At 49.8% G+C, this 20,202-nt stretch overlaps 1 pseudogene; it reads left to right on the forward strand.

Annotated features, from left to right (window-relative positions):
- The window catches only part of LOC124040460, a 37,736-nt pseudogene extending 26,185 nt beyond the window's left edge, over nt 1-11,551 (forward strand).
- Nucleotides 11,552-20,202: the final 8,651 nt, after the last annotated feature.

Raw genomic sequence — 20,202 nt, forward strand, 5'->3', positions numbered from 1 at the left:
GTAGCCTAGTGGTTAGAGCAGGTAGCCTAGTGGTTAGAGCAGGTAGCCTAGTGGTTAGAGCAGGTAGCCTAGTGGTTAGAGACAGGTAGCCTAGTGGTTAGAGACAGGTAGCCTAGTGGTTAGAGCAGTTAGCCTAGTGGTTAGAGACAGGTAGCCTAGTGGTTAGAGGCAGGTAGCCTAGTGGTTAGAGGCAGGTAGCCTAGTGGTTAGAGGCAGGTAGCCTAGTGGTTAGAGGCAGGTAGCCTAGTGGTTAGAGGAGGCAGGTAGCCTAGTGGTTAGAGGAGGCAGGTAGCCTAGTGGTTAGAGGAGGCAGGTAGCCTAGTGGTTAGAGACAGGTAGCCTAGTGGTTAGAGACAGGTAGCCTAGTGGTTAGAGCAGGTAGCCTAGTGGTTAGAGCAGGTAGCCTAGTGGTTAGAGCAGGTAGCCTAGTGGTTAGAGCGTTGGAATAGTAAAAGGTTGCAAGTTCAAACCCCCGAGCTGACAAGATACAAATCTATCGTTCTGAACAAGGCAGTTAACCCACTGTTCCTAGACCAGTTAACCCACTGTTCCTAGACCAGTTAACCCACTGTTCCTAGACCAGTTAACCCACTGTTCCTAGACCAGTTAACCCACTGTTCCTAGACCAGTTAACCCACTGTTCCTAGACCAGTTAACCCACTGTTCCTAGACCAGTTAACCCACTGTTCCTAGACCAGTTAACCCACTGTTCCTAGACCAGTTAAACCACTGTTCCTAGACCAGTTAACCCACTGTTCCTAGACCAGTTAACCCACTGTTCCTAGACCAGTTAACCCCCTGTTCCTAGACCAGTTAACCCACTGTTCCTAGGCCAGTTAACCCACTGTTCCTAGACCAGTTAACCCACTGTTCCTAGACCAGTTAACCCACTGTTCCTAGACCAGTTAACCCACTGTTCCTAGACCAGTTAACCCACTGTTCCTAGGCCAGTTAACCCACTGTTCGTAGACCAGTTAACCCACTGTTCCTAGACCAGTTAACCCACTGTTCCTAGACCAGGCCGTCATTGAAAATAAGAATATGTTCCCAACTGACTTGCCTGGTTAAATAAAGGTAAAATATAAACATTTAAAAAATATGTCCCTAATTGTGTCTGTAGGCAGTAGCTAGCTACCGTAGATATGAAAAGATGACTCCCCTGAAGCTTGTTGTCTGTAGGTAGTAGCTAGCTACCGTAGATATGACCCTAGTTGTGTCTGTAGGCAGTAGCTACGTAGATATGAAAAGTTGACTCCCTTGAAGCTTGTTGTCTGTAGGTAGTAGCTAGCTACCGTAGATATGACCCTAGTTGTGTCTGTAGGTAGTAGCTAGCTACCGTAGATATGACCCTAGTTGTGTCTGTAGGCAGTAGCTACGTAGATATGAAAAGATGACTCCCCTGAAGCTTGTTGTCTGTAGGTAGTAGCTAGCTACCGTAGATATGACCCTAGTTGTGTCTGTAGGTAGTAGCTAGCTACCGTAGAATGAAAAGACGACTCCCCTGAAGCTTGTTGTCTGTAGGTAGCAGCTAGCTACCGTAGAATGAAAAGACGACTCCCCTGAAGCTTGTTGTCTGTAGGCAGTAGCTAGCTACCGTAGATATGAAAAGATGACTCCCCTGAAGCTTGTTGTCTGTAGGTAGTAGCTAGCTACCGTAGATATGACCCTAGTTGTGTCTGTAGGTAGTAGCTAGCTACCGTAGATATGACCCTAGTTGTGTCTGTAGGTAGTTGTCATGTTTGTCATTTATTATCATGTCTTGTCCCTGTGCTCCCCATTCTGTTCGTTTCCCTCTGCTGGTCTTATTGGGTTCTTTCCCTCTTTCTATCCCTCTCTCTCCCCTTCCCCCTCTCACTCTCTCGCTCTCTCTTCTCTCTATCGTTCCGTTCCTGTCCCGTCGGTTCCTTGTTTAGTATTCACCATGCTGTGATTGCGTTTCGCCCTGTCCTGTCGTGTTTTTGCTGTGATTGTGTATCGCCCTGTCCTGTCGTGTTTTTTGCCTTCATCAGATGCTGCGTGTGAGCAGGTGTCTCTGTCTACTACGGCCTGCGCCTACCCGGCGACCTGCAGTCTGTGGCCGCTTCTCCAGTTATTCCCCTCTACAGACTAGAGGATTTCTGTTATTCCCTGTTTGGACTTAAATAAACTCTGTTTCTGTTAAGTCGCTTTTGGGTCCTCTTTCACCTGCATGACAGAAGGAACCGACCAAGGAATGGACCCAGCGACTTCAGACGCTCGTTACACTGCCGTCAAGATCCAAGGAGCCATGCTCGGCAGACACGAGCAGGAATTGTCTGCTGCTCGCCATGCCGTGGAGAACCTGGCCGCTCAGGTTTCCGACCTCTCTGGACAGTTCCAGAGTCTACGTCTCGTGCCACCTGTTACTTCCTGGCCTGCCGAGCCTCCAGAACCTAGGGTTAATAACCCACCTTGCTACTCCGGGCAGCCCACTGAGTGCCGCTCCTTTCTCACGCAGTGTGAGATTGTGTTCTCTCTCCAACCCAACACATACTCTAGAGAGAGAGCTCGGGTTGCTTACGTCATTTCACTCCTTACTGGCCGGGCTCGAGAATGGGGCACAGCTATCTGGGAGGCAAGGGCTGATTGCTCTAACAAGTTCCAGAACTTTAAAGAGGAGATGATTCGGGTTTTTGACCGTTCAGTTTTTGGTAGGGAGGCTTCTAGGGCCCTGGCTTCCTTATGCCAAGGTGAACGGTCCATAACGGATTATTCTATTGAGTTTCGCACTCTTGCTGCCTCTAGTGAGTGGAACGAGCCGGCGCTGCTCGCTCGTTTTCTGGAGGGACTCCACGCAGTGGTTAAGGATGAGATTCTCTCCCGGGAGGTTCCTTCAGATGTGGACTCTTTGATTGCTCTCGCCATCCGCATAGAACGACGGGTAGATCTTCGTCACCGGGCTCGTGGAAGAGAGCTCGCATCAACGGTGTTTCCCTGCTCCGCATCGCAACCATCTCCCTCCTCTGGCTTTGAGACTGAGCCCATGCAGCTGGGAGGGATTCGCATCTCGACTAAGGAGAGGGAACGGAGGATCACCAACCGCCTGTGCCTCTATTGCGGAGTTGCTGGACATTTTGTTAATTCATGTCCAGTAAGAGGCCAGAGCCCATCAGTAAGCGGAGGGCTACTGGTGAGCGCTACTACTCAGGTCTCTTCATCTAGATCTTGTACTACTATGTCGGTCCATCTACGCTGGACCGGTTCGGGTGCTACATGCAGTGCCTTGATTGACTCTGGGGCTGAGGGTTGTTTCATGGACGAAGCATGGGTTCGGAAACATAACATTCCTTTCAGACCGTTAGACAAGCCTACGCCCATGTTTGCCTTAGATGGTAGTCATCTTCCCAATATCAAATTTGAGACACTACCTTTAACTCTCACAGTATCTGGTAACCACAGTGAGACTATTTCTTTTTTGATTTTCCGTTCACCGTTTACACCTGTTGTTTTGGGTCATCCCTGGCTAGTATGTCATAATCCTTCTATTAATTGGTCTAGTAATTCTATCCTATCCTGGAACGTTTCTTGTCATGTGAAGTGTTTAATGTCTGCCATCCCTCCCGTTTCTTCTGTCCCTACTTCTCAGGAGGAACCTGGCGATTTGACAGGAGTGCCGGAGGAATATCATGATCTGCGCACGGTCTTCAGTCGGTCCCGAGCCAACTCCCTTCCTCCTCACCGGTCGTATGATTGTAGTATTGATCTCCTTCCGGGGACCACTCCTCCTCGAGGTAGACTATACTCTCTGTCGGCTCCCGAACGTAAGGCTCTCGAGGATTATTTGTCTGTGTCTCTTGACGCCGGTACCATAGTGCCTTCTTCTTCTCCGGCCGGGGCGGGGTTCTTTTTGTTAAGAAGAAGGACGGTACTCTGCGCCCCTGCGTGGATTATCGAGGGCTGAATGACATAACGGTTAAGAATCGTTATCCGCTTCCCCTTATGTCATCAGCCTTCGAGATTCTGCAGGGAGCCAGGTGCTTTACTAAGTTGGACCTTCGTAACGCTTACCATCTCGTGCGCATCAGAGAGGGGGACGAGTGGAAAACGGCGTTTAACACTCCGTTAGGGCATTTTGAGTACCGGGTTCTGCCGTTCGGTCTCGCCAATGCGCCAGCTGTTTTTCAGGCATTAGTTAATGATGTTCTGAGAGACATGCTGAACATCTTTGTTTTTGTCTATCTTGACGATATCCTGATTTTTCTCCGTCACTCGAGATTCATGTTCAGCACGTTCGACGTGTTCTACAGCGCCTTTTAGAGAATTGTCTCTACGTAAAGGCTGAGAAGTGCTCTTTTCATGTCTCCTCCGTTACTTTTCTCGGTTCCGTTATTTCCGCTGAAGGCATTCAGATGGATTCCGCTAAGGTCCAAGCTGTCAGTGATTGGCCCGTTCCAAGGTCACGTGTCGAGTTGCAGCGCTTTTTAGGTTTCGCTAATTTCTATCGGCGTTTCATTCGTAATTTCGGTCAAGTTGCTGCTCCTCTCACAGCTCTTACTTCTGTCAAGACGTGTTTTAAGTGGTCCGGTTCCGCCCAGGGAGCTTTTGATCTTCTAAAAGAACGTTTTACGTCCGCTCCTATCCTCGTTACTCCTGACGTCACTAGACAATTCATTGTCGAGGTTGACGCTTCAGAGGTAGGCGTGGGAGCCATTCTATCCCAGCGCTTCCAGTCTGACGATAAGGTTCATCCTTGCGCTTATTTTTCTCATCGCCTGTCGCCATCTGAGCGCAACTATGATGTGGGTAACCGTGAACTGCTCGCCATCCGCTTAGCCCTAGGCGAATGGCGACAGTGGTTGGAGGGGGCGACCGTTCCTTTTGTCGTTTGGACAGACCATAAGAACCTTGAGTACATCCGTTCTGCCAAACGACTTAATGCCCGTCAAGCTCGTTGGGCGTTGTTTTTCGCTCGTTTCGAGTTTGTGATTTCTTACCGTCCGGGTAGCAAGAACACCAAGCCTGATGCCTTATCCCGTCTGTTTAGTTCTTCTGTGGCTTCTACTGATCCCGAGGGGATTCTTCCTTATGGGCGTGTTGTCGGGTTAACAGTCTGGGGAATTGAAAGACAGGTTAAGCAAGCACTCACGCACACTGCGTCGCCGCGCGCTTGTCCTAGTAACCTCCTTTTCGTTCCTGTTTCCACTCGTCTGGCTGTTCTTCAGTGGGCTCACTCTGCCAAGTTAGCTGGTCATCCCGGTGTTCGAGGCACTCTTGCGTCTATTCGCCAGCGCTTTTGGTGGCCGACTCAGGAGCGTGACACGCGCCGTTTCGTGGCTGCTTGTTCGGACTGCGCGCAGACTAAGTCGGGTAACTCTCCTCCTGCCGGTCGTCTCAGACCGCTCCCATTCCTTCTCGACCATGGTCTCACATCGCCTTAGGCTTCACTACCGGTCTGCCTTTGTCTGCGGGGAAGACTGTGAGAGCCGCCAATAAACGCAGGATTAAGAGTCCAAGGTATTGTTGCGGCCAGAGAGTGTGGCTTTCCACTCGCAACCTTCCTCTTACGACAGCTTCTCGTAAGTTGACTCCGCGGTTCATTGGTCCGTTCCGTGTCTCCCAGGTCGTCAATCCTGTCGCTGTGCGACTGCTTCTTCCGCGACATCTTCGTCGCGTCCATCCTGTCTTCCATGTCTCCTGTGTTAAGCCCTTTCTTCGCACCCCCGTTCGTCTTCCCTCCCCCTCCCGTCCTTGTCGAGAGCGCACCTATTTACAAGGTACATAAGATCATGGACATGCGTTCTCGGGGACGGGGTCACCAATACTTAGTGGATTGGGAGGGTTACGGTCCTGAGGAGAGGAGTTGGGTTCCGTCTCGGGACGTGCTGGACCGTTCACTCATCGATGATTTCCTCCGTTGCCGCCAGGATTCCTCCTCGAGTGCGCCAGGAGGCGCTCGGTGAGTGGGGGGGTACTGTCATGTTTGTCATTTATTATCATGTCTTGTCCCTGTGCTCCCCATTCTGTTCGTTTCCCTCTGCTGGTCTTATTGGGTTCTTTCCCTCTTTCTATCCCTCTCTCTCCCCCTCCCCCTCTCACTCTCTCGCTCTCTCTTCTCTCTATCGTTCCGTTCCTGTCCCGTCGGTTCCTTGTTTAGTATTCACCATGCTGTGATTGCGTTTCGCCCTGTCCTGTCGTGTTTTTGCTGTGATTGTGTATCGCCCTGTCCTGTCGTGTTTTTTGCCTTCATCAGATGCTGCGTGTGAGCAGGTGTCTCTGTCTACTACGGCCTGCGCCTACCCGAAGCGACCTGCAGTCTGTGGCCGCTTCTCCAGTTATTCCCCTCTACAGACTAGAGGATTTCTGTTATTCCCTGTTTGGACTTAAATAAACTCTGTTTCTGTTAAGTCGCTTTTGGGTCCTCTTTCACCTGCATGACAGTAGTAGCTAGCTACCGTAGATATGACCCTAGTTGTGTCTGTAGGTAGTAGCTAGCTACCGTAGATATGAAAAGACGACTCCCCTGAAGCTTGTTTATCGTAGAGCAGAACAACCAACACATTTGTGTTCGTTCCCCCCCCTCCTTTCCATGTTGGTGACTTTTAGTTTTGTAACTCCAGTTCACGGTTCAGTCTGTGGAAGACGTCTCGGAAATGAGGGCGTCCGATAGAGCGTTCAGACGACTGCCGTAAAGCTTGTGGATGGCGTGCAGTCTAACAAACAACACCGTTGTGTTCAAGGGAGTCTCGTATTTCGAAGGTGGTGACTAATTAGTGTGTATATAATTTTTTGTCCGGATCTTCTCATGTCCGCTGTCGCAAGTCCCATCTTATGGAATAGAAGCAAACTTTATATCAGCGGGAAAAAGGGGAGATTGAGCTGCTACAAGAAACACAGGTTACGTACGTAACCGCGGTTACGCGTGGTATTGCATCACTCCAATATGATATCCTTCCGCACAGGCAGGATACACACGACAGTCGCGTCTACCGGGTAGTGCTGCGGTCGACCGCCTTTAAAAGCTGCTGCCGCGGCACTACTTCCTTTATCGAGGCGCCGTAGATCCCTGACAAAGACCACAAAACCGTGGTTACGTACACTATTTATACAAAAGTATGTGGACACACCTTTAAATTAGTGGATTCGGGTATTTTCAGCCACACGTTGCTGACAGGTGTATAAAATCGAGCACATAGCCATGCAATCTCCATAGACAACTATTGGCAGTAGAATGGCCTTACTGAAGAGCTCAGTGACTTTCAGTTTGTCAAATGTCAGCCCTGCTAGAGCTGCCCCTGGTCAACTGTTAGTGATGTTATTGTGAAGTGGAAACGTCTAGGAGCAACAACGGCTCAGCCGTGAAGTGGTAGGCCACACAAGCTCTAAGAATGGGACCGACGAGTGTTGAAGAGTGTAAAAAATGATTTAGTTCCAAACTGCCTCTGCAATGACAAGCGTCGGCTGGAGTGGTGTAAAACTCGACGCCATTGGACTCTGGAGCAGTGGAAACACGTTCTCTGGAGTGATGAATCACGCTTCACCATCTGGCAGTCCAACGGACGAATCTGGGTTTGGCAGATGCCAGGAGATCGCTACCTGCCCCAATGCATAGTGTCAACTGTAAAGTTTGGTGGATAAGGAATAATAGTCTTGGGCTGTTTTTCATTGGTTCAGGCCCCTTAGTTCCAGTGAAGGGAAATCTTAACTCTACAGCAACTCTACAGATTCTGTTCTTCCAACTTTAAGGCAACAGTTTGAGGAAGGACCTTTCCTGTTTCAGCATGACAATGACCCGAACACAAAGCGAGTTCCATACAGAAATGGTTTGTTGAGATCAGTGTGAAAGACTTAACTGTCCTGCACAGAGTCCTGACCTCAACCCCATCGAACACCTTTAGGATGAATTGGAACACCGACTGCGAGCCAGGCCTTAATCGCCCAACATCAGTGCCCGACCTCACTAATGCTCTTGTGGCTGAATGGAAGCAAGTCCCCCTGCAGCAATGTCCCACCATCTAGTGGAAAGCCTTCCCAGAAGAGTGGAGGCTGTTATAGCAATAATGTTCCAACATCTAGTGGAAAGCCTTCCCAGACGAGTGGAGGCTGTTATATCAGCAATGTTCCATCATCTAGTGGAAAGCCTTCCCAGACGAGTGGAGGCTGTTATATCAGCAATGTTCCAACATCTAGTGGAAAGCCTTCCCAGAAGAGTGGAGGCTGTTATAGCAGCAATGTTCCAACATCTAGTAGAAAGCCTTCCCAGAAGAGTGGAGGCTGTTATAGCAGCAATGTTCCAACATCTAGTGGAAAGCCTTCCCAGAAGAGTGGAGGCTGTTATAGCAGCAATGTTCCAACATCTAGTGGAAAGCCTTCCCAGAAGAGTGGAGGCTGTTATAGAAGCAATGTTCCTACATCTAGTGGAAAGCCTTCCCAGAAGAGTAGAGGCTGTTATAGCAGCAATGTTCCAACATCTAGTGGAAAGCCTTCCCAGAAGAGTAGAGGCTGTTATAGCAGCAAAGGGGGGACCAACTCCATATTAATGCCCATGGTTTTAGAATGAGACGTTCGACGAGCAGATGTCCACACACTTTTGGTCATGTAGTGTATTATTCTACCTGTGATAGGAGGTAGCAGCCTCTAACACCTCTCCTGTCTCTTCTCTTATTGGTGGATTATGATGGCGTTTGTCAGGATGGTGTGGCGAGGATGTACCTGGACCACGATAGACTTCCTTGTATCGGTGAGAAAACAACCCATGATATGTTTAGCTGGTTTTGGAGATCTGGTCCAGTGGTGGATCTTCACTGGGCTTTACTGTTGCTGTTCTTCTTGGGTCATTCATGTTATCTTGTGGGTTCCGGTCCGTGTGTCTGTCTGTGTGTGTCTGTCTGTGTGTGTCTGTGTGTGTGTGTGTGTGTGTGTGTGTGTGTGTGTGTGTGTGTCTCTGCGTGTCTCTGTGTGTCTCTGTGTGTGTGTCTGTGTGTGTGTGTCTCTGTGTGTCTCTTTGTGTGTGTGTGTCTGTGTGTGTCTCTGTGTGTCTCTGTGTGTCTGTGTGTGTCTCTGTGTGTGTCTGTGTGTGTGTGTCCCTGTGTGCGTGTGTGTGTGTGTCTCTGTGTGTCTCTGTGTGCGTGTGTGTGTGTCTCTGTGTGTCTCTGTGTGTCTCTGTGTGTCTCTGTGTGTGTCTGTGTGTGTGTGTCTCTGTGTGTGTGTGTGTGTGTGTCTCTGTGTGTGTGTGTGTGTGTGTGTGTGTGTGAGAGACAGCTCCTGTAGAAGAAGGGGAGGTGGAGGTTGGTGGAACATCCAGCAGTGTGTCATCTCTATCAGCCCCAAGAGTTGGAAGGTACGACACACACACACATAAATACTACAGATATACACACATAAATACTACAGATATACACACTACACACACACACATACAGTGCCTTGCGAAAGTATTCGGCCCCCTTGAACTTTGCGACCTTTTGCCACATTTCAGGCTTCAAACATAAAGATATAAAACTGTATTTTTTTGTGAAGAATCAACAACAAGTGGGACACAATCATGAAGTGGAACAACATTTATTGGATATTTCAATAACTTTTTTAACAAATCAAAAACTGAAAAATTGGGCGTGCAAAATTAATTCTATACAGGTACATAACACAGAGTCTATACAGGTAGATAACACAGAGTCATAACACAGAGTCTATACAGGTACATAACACAGAGTCATAACACAGAGTCTATACAGGTACATAACACAGAGTCTATACAGGTACATAAGAGTCTATACAGGTACATAACACAGAGTCTATACAGGTACATAACACAGAGTCTATACAGGTACATAACACAGAGTCTATACAGGTACATAACACAGAGTCTATACAGGTACATAACACAGAGTCTATACAGGTACATAACACAGAGTCTATACAGGTACATAACACAGAGTCATAACACAGAGTCTATACAGGTACATATCACAGAGTCATAACACAGAGTCTGTACAGGTACATAACACAGAGTCTATACAGGTAGATAACACAGAGTCATAACACAGAGTCTATACAGGTACATAACACAGAGTCTATACAGGTACATAACACAGAGTCATAACACAGAGTCTATACAGGTAGATAACACAGAGTCATAACACAGAGTCTATACAGGTACATAACACAGAGTCTATACAGGTACATAACACAGAGTCTATACAGGTACATAACACAGAGTCATAACACAGAGTCTATACAGGTACATAACACAGAGTCTATACAGGTACATAACACAGAGTCTATACAGGTACATAACACAGAGTCTATACAGGTACATAACACAGAGTCTATACAGGTACATAACACAGAGTCTATACAGGTACATAACACAGAGTCATAACACAGAGTCTATACAGGTACATAACGCAGAGTCATAACACAGAGTCTATACAGGTACATAACACAGAGTCTATACAGGTACATAACACAGAGTCTATACAGGTACATAACACAGAGTCTATACAGATTCATAACACAGAGTCTATACAGGTACATAACACAGAGTCTATACAGGTACATAACAGAGTCATAACACAGAGTCTATACAGGTACATAACACAGAGTCATAACACAGAGTCATAACACAGAGTCTGTACAGGTACATAACACAAGAGTCTATACAGGTACATAACACAGAGTCTATACAGGTACATAACACAGAGTCATAACACAGAGTCTATACAGGTACATAACACAGAGTCATAACACAGAGTCTATACAGGTACATAACACAGAGTCTATACAGGTACATAACACAGAGTCTATACAGGTACATAACACAGAGTCTATACAGAGTCATAACACAGAGTCTATACAGGTACATAACACAGAGTCTATACAGGTACATAACACAGAGTCTATACAGGTACATAACACAGAGTGTACAGGAGTTGATTGTAATTGTTGTTGTTGTTGTTGATGATGTATCACAGTGCTGAACTCTATTTTCTTCTGTTCTGAGTTGGTTGTCGTTGATGTTGTCCTCTGTTCTGTCTCTCTCCGTAGGAGATAATTGAGGTCTTTTGTATCAGCGAGCCTCTGATCCACCCTCCCAGCACACAGCACACAGAATGATTACTGCTCCTTTTTAAAAAACATCATCATCTTATTGACTTTAACTCTAGCTGTAAATATTTTGTTTTCTATAAATAGTTGTTGTTCACAGTTTTTAAATTCATGACATTTATTTTGATTAAAAAGAGAGAACCGAACTTGTTGTTGTTTTACTTCAAGGAAGAGAAGAAACCTTTTTTATTGTAGCTTTTTATCCACGTGACTGAGAGCCTCTGCGTTGTGTTTAGACTAGACTTACCTATAAGGATCAGGGTTGGTGATATTGTATCCTCTGATAATGACAGGAAAATCTTCTATGAACAAATGCCTTTATTCGCAAAGTGTGTTGTCCTACATTTGTATTTGATGTTTAATCCCCCGTCCCCCGCAGGAGGCCTTTTTGCCTTTTGGTAGGCCGTCATTTTAAATAAGAATTTGTTCTTAAATTACTTGCCTAGTTAAATAAAGGTTCAATATATATTAACAATAAAACACGGACATGCTAGCCCAATGACAACATGTAGCCTACAGTAGAAAGTGGAGTAGCTAGCTAGCTAGCATGTACAGCATTCAATAATGCAACAGGTCCATAAAAGTGTATAAATGACTGATATTTAAAGATATTACGATATACTGATGGGAGACCCTATACACCCAGTAGAAATGTTTTAACATATAGGATTGATTTACAGTAACCTACCTCTTCCACACAGACTTAGAATGGTGTAATTCGCTGTCCGTTGGGATTCCAACCGCCGATAAACCCCATAGAAAAGGTATTTTTGTCCCTGAGCATGGCAGTTAACCCACTGATCCCTGGGCGCCGATGACGTGGAAGTTGATTAATTTGCAAATAAATTCATTAAAAATCCTACAATGTGATTTTCTGGATTTTTTTCCTTCTCATTTTGTCTGTCGTAGTTGAAGTGTACCTATGATGAAAATTACAGGCCTCTCTCATCTTTTTAAGTGGGAGAACTTGCACAATTGGTGGCTGACTAAATACTTTTTTGCCCCACTGTATAGTATTATTTGTGCCCTGGCCCTATAAGAGCTCTTTGTCACTTCCCACGAGCCGGGTTGTGACAACAACTCACACTCATTCCTATGTTTAATAAATGTATCGTATAGTGTGTGTGGCAGGTTTTCGATGATGGTGAAAAACAACATTTGAGAGTGAGTGACCCTGGTGCTAGAGGGGGTACAGCTGACCATTTACCAACCCGCCTGACCACTCTGCCTGACCCTGTACCAGCCCGCCTGACCACTCTGCCTGACCTGTACCAGCCCGCCTGACCACTCTGCCTGACCCTGTACCAGCCCGCCTGACCACTCTGCCTGACCCTGTACCAGCCCGCCTGACCACTCTGCCTGACCCTGTACCAGCCCGCCTGACCACTCTGCCTGACCTGTACCAGCCCGCCTGACCACTCTGCCTGACCCTGTACCAGCCCGCCTGACCACTCTGCCTGACCCTGTACCAGCCCGCCTGACCACTCTGCCTGACGTGTACCAGCCCGCCTGACCACTCTGCCTGACCCTGTACCAGCCCGCCTGACCACTCTGCCTGACCTGTACCAGCCCGCCTGACCACTCTGCCTGACCTGTACCAGCCCGCCTGACCACTCTGCCTGACCTGTACCAGCCCGCCTGACCACTCTGCCTGACCTGTACCAGCCCGCCTGACCACTCTGCCTGACCCTGTACTAGCCCGCCTGACCACTCTGCCTGACCCTGTACCAGCCCGCCTGACCACTCTGCCTGACCTGTACTAGCCCGCCTGACCACTCTGCCTGACCTGTACCAGCCCGCCTGACCACTCTGCCTGACCTGTACCAGCCCGCCTGACCACTCTGCCTGACCCTGTACCAGCCCGCCTGACCACTCTGCCTGACCTGTACCAGCCCGCCTGACCACTCTGCCTGACCTGTACTAGCCCGCCTGACCACTCTGCCTGACCTGTACCAGCCCGCCTGACCACTCTGCCTGACCTGTACCAGCCCGCCTGACCACTCTGCCTGACCCTGTACCAGCCCGCCTGACCACTCTGCCTGACCTGTACTAGCCCGCCTGACCACTCTGTCGGTCCCTGTCCCTGACCCTGACCCTGTCCCTGAACCTGTCCCTGACCCTGATCCTGTCCCTGACCCTGATCCTGTCCCTGACCCTGATCCTGTCCCTGTCCCTGACCCTGATCCTGTCCCTGTCCCTGAACCTGTCCCTGTCCCTGAACCTGTCCCTGACCCTGATCCTGATCCTGTCCATGATCCTGTCCCTGATCCTGATCCTGATCCTGCCCTGTCCCTGACCCTGATCCTGTCCCTGACCCTGATCCTGTCCCTGACCCCCCTGTCCCTGAACCTGTCCCTGACCCTGATCCTGTCCCTGACCCTGTCCCTGACCCTGACCCTGAACCTGTCCCTGTCCCTGACCCTGATCCTGTCCCTGTCCCTGACCCTGTCCCTGACCCTGAACCTGTCCCTGACCCTGATCCTGTCCCTGTCCCTGACCCTGATCCTGTCCCTGATCCTGTTCCTGACCCTGTCCCTGTCCCTGATCCTGTCCCTGACCCTGTCCCTGATCCTGTCCCTGACCCTGATCCTGTCCCTGACCCTGAACCTGTCCCTGACCCCGATCCTGTCCCTGTCCCTGACCCTGATCCTGATCCTGTCCATGATCCTGACCCTGATCCTGTCCCTGACCCTGATCCTGTCCCTGACCCTGATCCTGTCCCTGACCCTGATCCTGTCCCTGACCCTGTCCCTGACCCTGATCCTGTCCCTGAGCCTGCCTGCCATACTGTACCTTTGCTCCTACTGTGGATTATCGACCCCTGCCTGCCTTGACCTGTCGTTAACCTTCCCCTGTTGTTACAATAAACATTGTTACTTCACAGTCTGCACTTGGGTCTTACCTTGATACCTGATGGGGATGCTCGAATTGCAATTACACAATTATTAGAGTAGTAGGGGATGTTTATGAGGGAGAAGGAAGTGAGAGAGAGATGGATGGTGAGATAAAGAGAGAATGAGAGAGTGAGAGAGAGAGAGGGGGGCATAAAGAGAGAGTGAGAGAGCGAGAGAGAGAGGGGGGGCATAAAGAGAGAATGAGAGATCGAGAGAGAGAGGGGGGCATAAAGAGAGAGCGAGAGAGAGAGAGGGGGGGGCATAAAGAGAGAATGAGAGAGAAAGAGAGAGAGGGGGGCATAAAGAGGGAATGAGAGAGCGAGAGAGAGAGAGGGGGGGGGATAAAGAGAGAATGAGAGAGCGAGAGAGAGAGAGAGGGGCATAAAGAGAGAATGAGAGAGCGAGAGAGAGAGAGGGGGCATAAAGAGAGAATGAGAGAGAGAGGGGGGATAAAGAGAGAATGAGAGAGAGAGAGAGAGAGGGGGCATAAAGAGAGAATGAGAGAGCGAGAGAGAGAGAGAGGGGGCATAAAGAGGGAATGAGAGAGCGAGAGAGAGAGAGAGAGAGAGAGGGGGCATAAAGAGGGAATGAGAGAGCGAGAGAGAGAGAGGGGGGCATAGAGAGAATGAGAGAGAGAGAGAGAGAGAGAGGGGGCATAAAGAGAGAATGAGAGAGAGAGAGAGAGGGGGGGCATAAAGAGGGAATGAGAGAGCGAGAGAGAGAGAGAGGGGGCATAAAGAGAGAATGAGAGAGCGAGAGAGAGGGTGGGGCATAAAGAGAGAATGAGAGAGAGAGAGAGAGAGAGAGGGGGCATAAAGAGAGAATGAGAGAGCGAGAGAGAGAGGGGGCATAAAGAGAGAATGAGAGAGAGAGAGAGGGGGGGCATAAAGAGAGAATGAGAGAGAGAGAGGGGGGGCATAAAGGAGGAAGTCTGATAAAGGAGGGTGATAGGATGCTCCTGTCCACCCCAGCTGACTCTCAGGCATCCTAATACCGTCATAGCAACCTCTCCCCTCCTCCCCGTCCTCCTCTCTCCCCCACAGCCTCTCCCCTCCTCCCTGTCTCCCTCTTTCCTCCCACAGCCTCTCCTCTCCTCCCTGTCCCCCTCTCTCCCCCACAGCCTCTCTATCCTCCCTGTCCCCCTCTCTATCCTCCCCGTCCCCCTCTCTATCCTCCCCATCCCCCTCTCTATCCTCCCCATCCCCCTCTCTATCCTCCCTGTCCCCCTCTCTATCCTCCCCTTCGTCTCCCACCCCCACTAACAGCAGCAGACATTGCCTATCTAGCTCCTGTTCTTTCGCAACCCCCCCCACTCTCTCCCTCCCCCTCCCCACCTCTCTCCCTCCCCTCCCCACCTCTCTCCCTCCCCCTCCCCCTCCCCCTCCCCACCTCTCTCCCTCCCCCTCCCCCTCCCCACCTCTCTCCCTCCCCACCTCTCTCCCTCCCCACCTCTCCCTCCCCTCCCCACCTCTCTCCCTCCCCACCTCTCTCCCTCCCCACCTCCCCACCTCTCTCCCCTCCCCTCCCCACCTCTCTCCCTCCCCCCCCTCCCCACCTCTCTCCCCTCCCCACCTCTCTCCCTCCCCTCCCCACCTCTCTCCCTCCCCTCCCCACCTCTCTCCCTCCCCACCTCTCTCCCTCCCCACCTCTCTCCCTCCCCACCTCTCTCCCTCCCCTCCCCACCTCTCCCCTCCCCTCCCCACCTCTCTCCCTCCCCTCCCCCACCTCTCTCCCTCCCCCTCCCCCTCCCCACCTCTCTCCCTCCCCTCCCCACCTCTCTCCCTCCGTCCCTCTCAGAGAACAGATATAGCAAGACAACAGTGCCTTTTTCAGACAGAGGAGGGTGAGAGAGCGACAGCACCGTCAATAACACGAGTAAACGGGAACTGGAACGTTGACTGAACAAGGTCGTAGCAGAACCCGAGATTGGAATTATGTTGCAGTGCATCATCTTGTTAGTGTCGGGTGAGTTCAAGATCTTTGTAACTTATCATTTGTCTCTCGTTGTTGTTGTTGTCCTGTATTCAGTTAATGTTTCACATGTGCTCAGTGACAGTACAGGCCTGAGTGTTTCCTGGTTCTCTGAACTACTTTGCTATGCTTCAGAGTGACATAACCCTTCTATGTGTTCTCCCCTTAGACCCGCTTGGTTCTGGTATAGAAAACTTGAGCTCAGATTGAGAAGACAGTAGTTCAATACAATAATTAGCTGTTTTTTTGTGTGTGCATAGAGCCCTATCCATAGGACAGGGCTGTGTGCATAGAGCCCTATTCATAGGACAGGACTGTGTGCATAGAGCCCTATTCATAGGACAGGACTGTGTGCATAGAGCCCTATTCATAGGACAGGACTGTGTGCATTGTAACGGTTTTGACTTGAGGTTATTATTTATAGGGGTGCCAGGTAGGTTGTGCCTACCAGAGAAAACATTGGTTTCTCCTTTTAGTTTGGGTGGGAATGAGTCCCATCTGGTCCGTCAAGTCTACACCAATACAAAGGACTTATGTAAAAGTCAGGATGGAAATAAACTTTTCATAAACCCTTAAAACATTGGAAAGAACTTCAAAAACAACTATACTCTTTTGCGTGGGTTGTATTAACAACATCAATGATTACACACACATATAATAATATAACACAATGAGTTCTGGTTCCTCCAGAAATGTCCTGTACATCGGGCCTAAAAAGAGTCCTGCCCGGTAGAGTTCAGGGAACTCAAGTGACTTTTGTCACGCGATGTTTGTCCGTTCGTTCCGTGTAGCGTAAACCCAGTATTAAACATACAATCAATATAACAATTACTTTACCACAGAACCTTAAAGCGGATCAACTCTTAATTAAGTCCTCAACTACCACTAACTACACAAATCACAGTATACATCACATCCAAACAAATGAAATACCGTATACAAAAAGGTGGTAGTCAGTCGGTCAGTCAGACAATCCAATCCGCCAATAGATCTCCAGCGGAGAAAGGCCACGAAGAACGGAGAGGTGTAGTCCAGGGACGCAAAGAGTGGATCCGATCCTGGGTAAACTCTCTTAGGCTACAAAACACACGTTTAACGGCAACAAAACAAACGGAATAGAGAAGCTTCGGAACTGACGGTTGAACACATCCTCATGCACGTCTCCATCACAACCCCACTTTCGTGCAGCTGATGCTGGCTATTTAATTGGGAATTAAAGGGAAAGCGCCCTATTGGAAGGAGCTGCACTGAGACGGTTCAGAAAAATTCAGGGCCGTCACAGCATAGAGCCCTATTCATAGGACAGGACTGTGTGCATAGAGCCCTATTCATAGGACAGGACTGTGTGCATAGAGCCCTATTCATAGGACAGGACTGTGTGCATAGAGCCCTATTCATAGGACAGGACTGTGTGCATAGAGCCCTATCCATAGGACAGGGCTGTGTGCATAGAGCCCTATTCATAGGACAGGACTGTGTGCATAGAGCCCTATCCATAGGACAGGACTGTGTGCATAGAGCCCTATCCATAGGACAGGACTGTGTGCATAGAGCCCTATTCATAGGACGGGACTGTGTGCATAGAGCCCTATTCATAGGACGGGACTGTGTGCATAGAGCCCTATCCATAGGACAGGGCTGTGTGCATAGAGCCCTATTCATAGGACGGGACTGTGTGCATAGAGCCCTATCCATAGGACGGGGCTGTGTGCATAGAGCCCTATTCATAGGACAGGGCTGTGTGCATAGAGCCCTATTCATAGGACGGGACTGTGTGCATAGAGCCCTATCCATAGGACGGGACTGTGTGCATATTGCCCTATCCATAGGACAGGACTGTGTGCATAGAGCCCTATCCATAGGACAGGACTGTGTGCATAGAGCCCTATCCATAGGACAGGACTGTGTGGATATTGCCCTAGTCATAGGATAGGGCTGTGTGCATAGAGCCCTATTCATAGGACAGGGCTGTGTGCATAGAGCCCTATCCATAGGACTGGACTGTGTGCATAGAGCCCTATTCATAGGACAGGACTGTGTGCATATTGCCCTATCCATAGGACAAGACTGTGTGCATATTGCCCTATTCATAGGATGGGACTGTGTGCATAGAGCCCTATTCATAGGACAGGACTGTGTGCATATTGCCCTATTCATAGGACGGGACCATAGGACGGGACCAGGATCCAGTTGTAGAGGGAGGTGTTTAGTCCCAGAGGGAGGTGTTTAGTCCCAGGGTCCAGTTGCAGAGGGAGGTGTTTAGTCCCAGGATCCAGTTGTAGAGGGAGGTGTTTAGTCCCAGAGGGAGGTGTTTAGTCCCAGATGGAGGTGTTTAGTCCCAGGATCCAGTTGTAGAGGGAGGTGTTTAGTCCCAGAGGGAGGTGTTTAGTCCCAGAGGGAGGTGTTTAGTCCCAGGATCCAGTTGCAGAGGGAGGTGTTTAGTTCCAGGGTCCAGTTGCAGAGGGAGGTGTTTAGTCCCAGAGGGAGGTGTTTAGTCCCAGAGGGAGGTGTTTAGTCCCAGGGTCCAGTTGCAGAGGGAGGTGTTTAGTCCCAGAGGGAGGTGTTTAGTCCCAGAGGGAGGTGTTTAGTCCCAGAGGGAGGTGTTTAGTCCCAGAGGGAGGTGTTTAGTCCCAGGGTCCAGTTGTAGAGGGAGGTGTTTAGTCCCAGGGTCCAGTTGCAGAGGGAGGTGTTTAGTCCCAGGGTCCAGTTGCAGAGGGAGATGTTTAGTCCCAGGGTCCAGTTGTAGAGGGAGGTGTTTAGTCCCAGGGTCCAGTTTCAGAGGGAGGTGTTTAGTCCCAGGGAGAGGTGTTTAGTACCAGGGTCCTTAGCTTAGTGATGAGCTTTGAGGGTACTATGGTGTTGAACGCTGAGCTGTAGTCAATGAACAGAGTCTCCTTTTGGCCAGGTGGGAAAGGACAGAGTCTCCTTTTGGCCAGGTGGGAAAGGACAGATTCTCCTTTTGGCCAGGTGGGAAAAGGACAGAGTCTCCTTTTGGCCAGGTGGGAAAGGACAGAGTCTCCTTTTGGCCAGGTGGGAAAGGACAGAGTCTCCTTTTGGCCAGGTGGGAAAGGACAGAGTCTCCTTTTGGCCAGGTGGGAAAGGACAGAGTCTCCTTTTGGCCAGGTGGGAAAGGACAGAGTCTCCTTTTGGCCAGGTGGGAAAGGACAGAGTCTCCTTTTGGCCAGGTGGGAAAGGACAGATTCTCCTTTTGGCCAGGTGGGAAAGGACAGATTCTCCTTTTGGCCAGGTGGGAAAGGACAGAGTCTCCTTTTGGCCAGGTGGGAAAGGACAGAGTCTCCTTTTGGCCAGGTGGGAAAGGACAGAGTCTCATTTTGGCCAGGTGGGAACGGACAGAGTCTCCTTTTGGCCAGGTGGGAAAGGACAGAGTCTCCTTTTGGCCAGGTGGGAAAGGACAGATTCTCCTTTTGGCCAGGTGGTAAAAGGACAGAGTCTCCTTTTGGCCAGGTGGGAAAGGACAGAGTCTCCTTTTGGCCAGGTGGGAAAGGACAGAGTCTCCTTTTGGCCAGGTGGGAAAGGACAGAGTCTCCTTTTGGCCAGGTGGGAAAGGACAGAGTCTCCTTTTGGCCAGGAGGGGAAAGGACAGAGTCTCCTTTTGGCCAGGTGGGAAAGGACAGATTCTCCTTTTGGCCAGGTGGGAAAGGACAGATTCTCCTTTTGGCCAGGTGGGAAAGGACAGAGTCTCCTTTTGGCCAGGTGGGAAAGGACAGAGTCTCCTTTTGGCCAGGTGGGAAAGGACAGAGTCTCCTTTTGGCCAGGTGGGAAAGGACAGAGTCTCCTTTTGGCCAGGTGGGAAAGGACAGAGTCTCCTTTTGGCCAGGTGGGAAAGGACAGATTCTCCTTTTGGCCAGGTGGGAAAAGGACAGAGTCTCCTTTTGGCCAGGTGGGAAAGGACAGAGTCTCCTTTTGGCCAGGTGGGAAAGGACAGAGTCTCCTTTTGGCCAGGTGGGAAAGGACAGAGTCTCCTTTTGGCCAGGTGGGAAAGGACAGAGTCTCCTTTTGGCCAGGTGGGAAAGGACAGAGTCTCCTTTTGGCCAGGTGGGAAAGGACAGAGTCTCCTTTTGGCCAGGTGGGAAAGGACAGAGTCTCCTTTTGGCCAGGTGGGAACGTCTCCTTTTGGCCAGGTGGGAAAGGACAGAGTCTCCTTTTGGCCAGGTGGGAAAGGACAGAGTCTCCTTTTGGCCAGGTGGGAAAGGACAGAAAGGACTCCTTTTGGCCAGGTGGGAAAGGACAGTGTCTCCTTTGGCCAGGCGGGAAA

This window comes from Oncorhynchus gorbuscha, linkage group LG07, assembly GCF_021184085.1.
Source record: "Oncorhynchus gorbuscha isolate QuinsamMale2020 ecotype Even-year linkage group LG07, OgorEven_v1.0, whole genome shotgun sequence".
In the NCBI taxonomy this organism is placed as follows: Eukaryota; Metazoa; Chordata; class Actinopteri; order Salmoniformes; family Salmonidae; genus Oncorhynchus; species Oncorhynchus gorbuscha.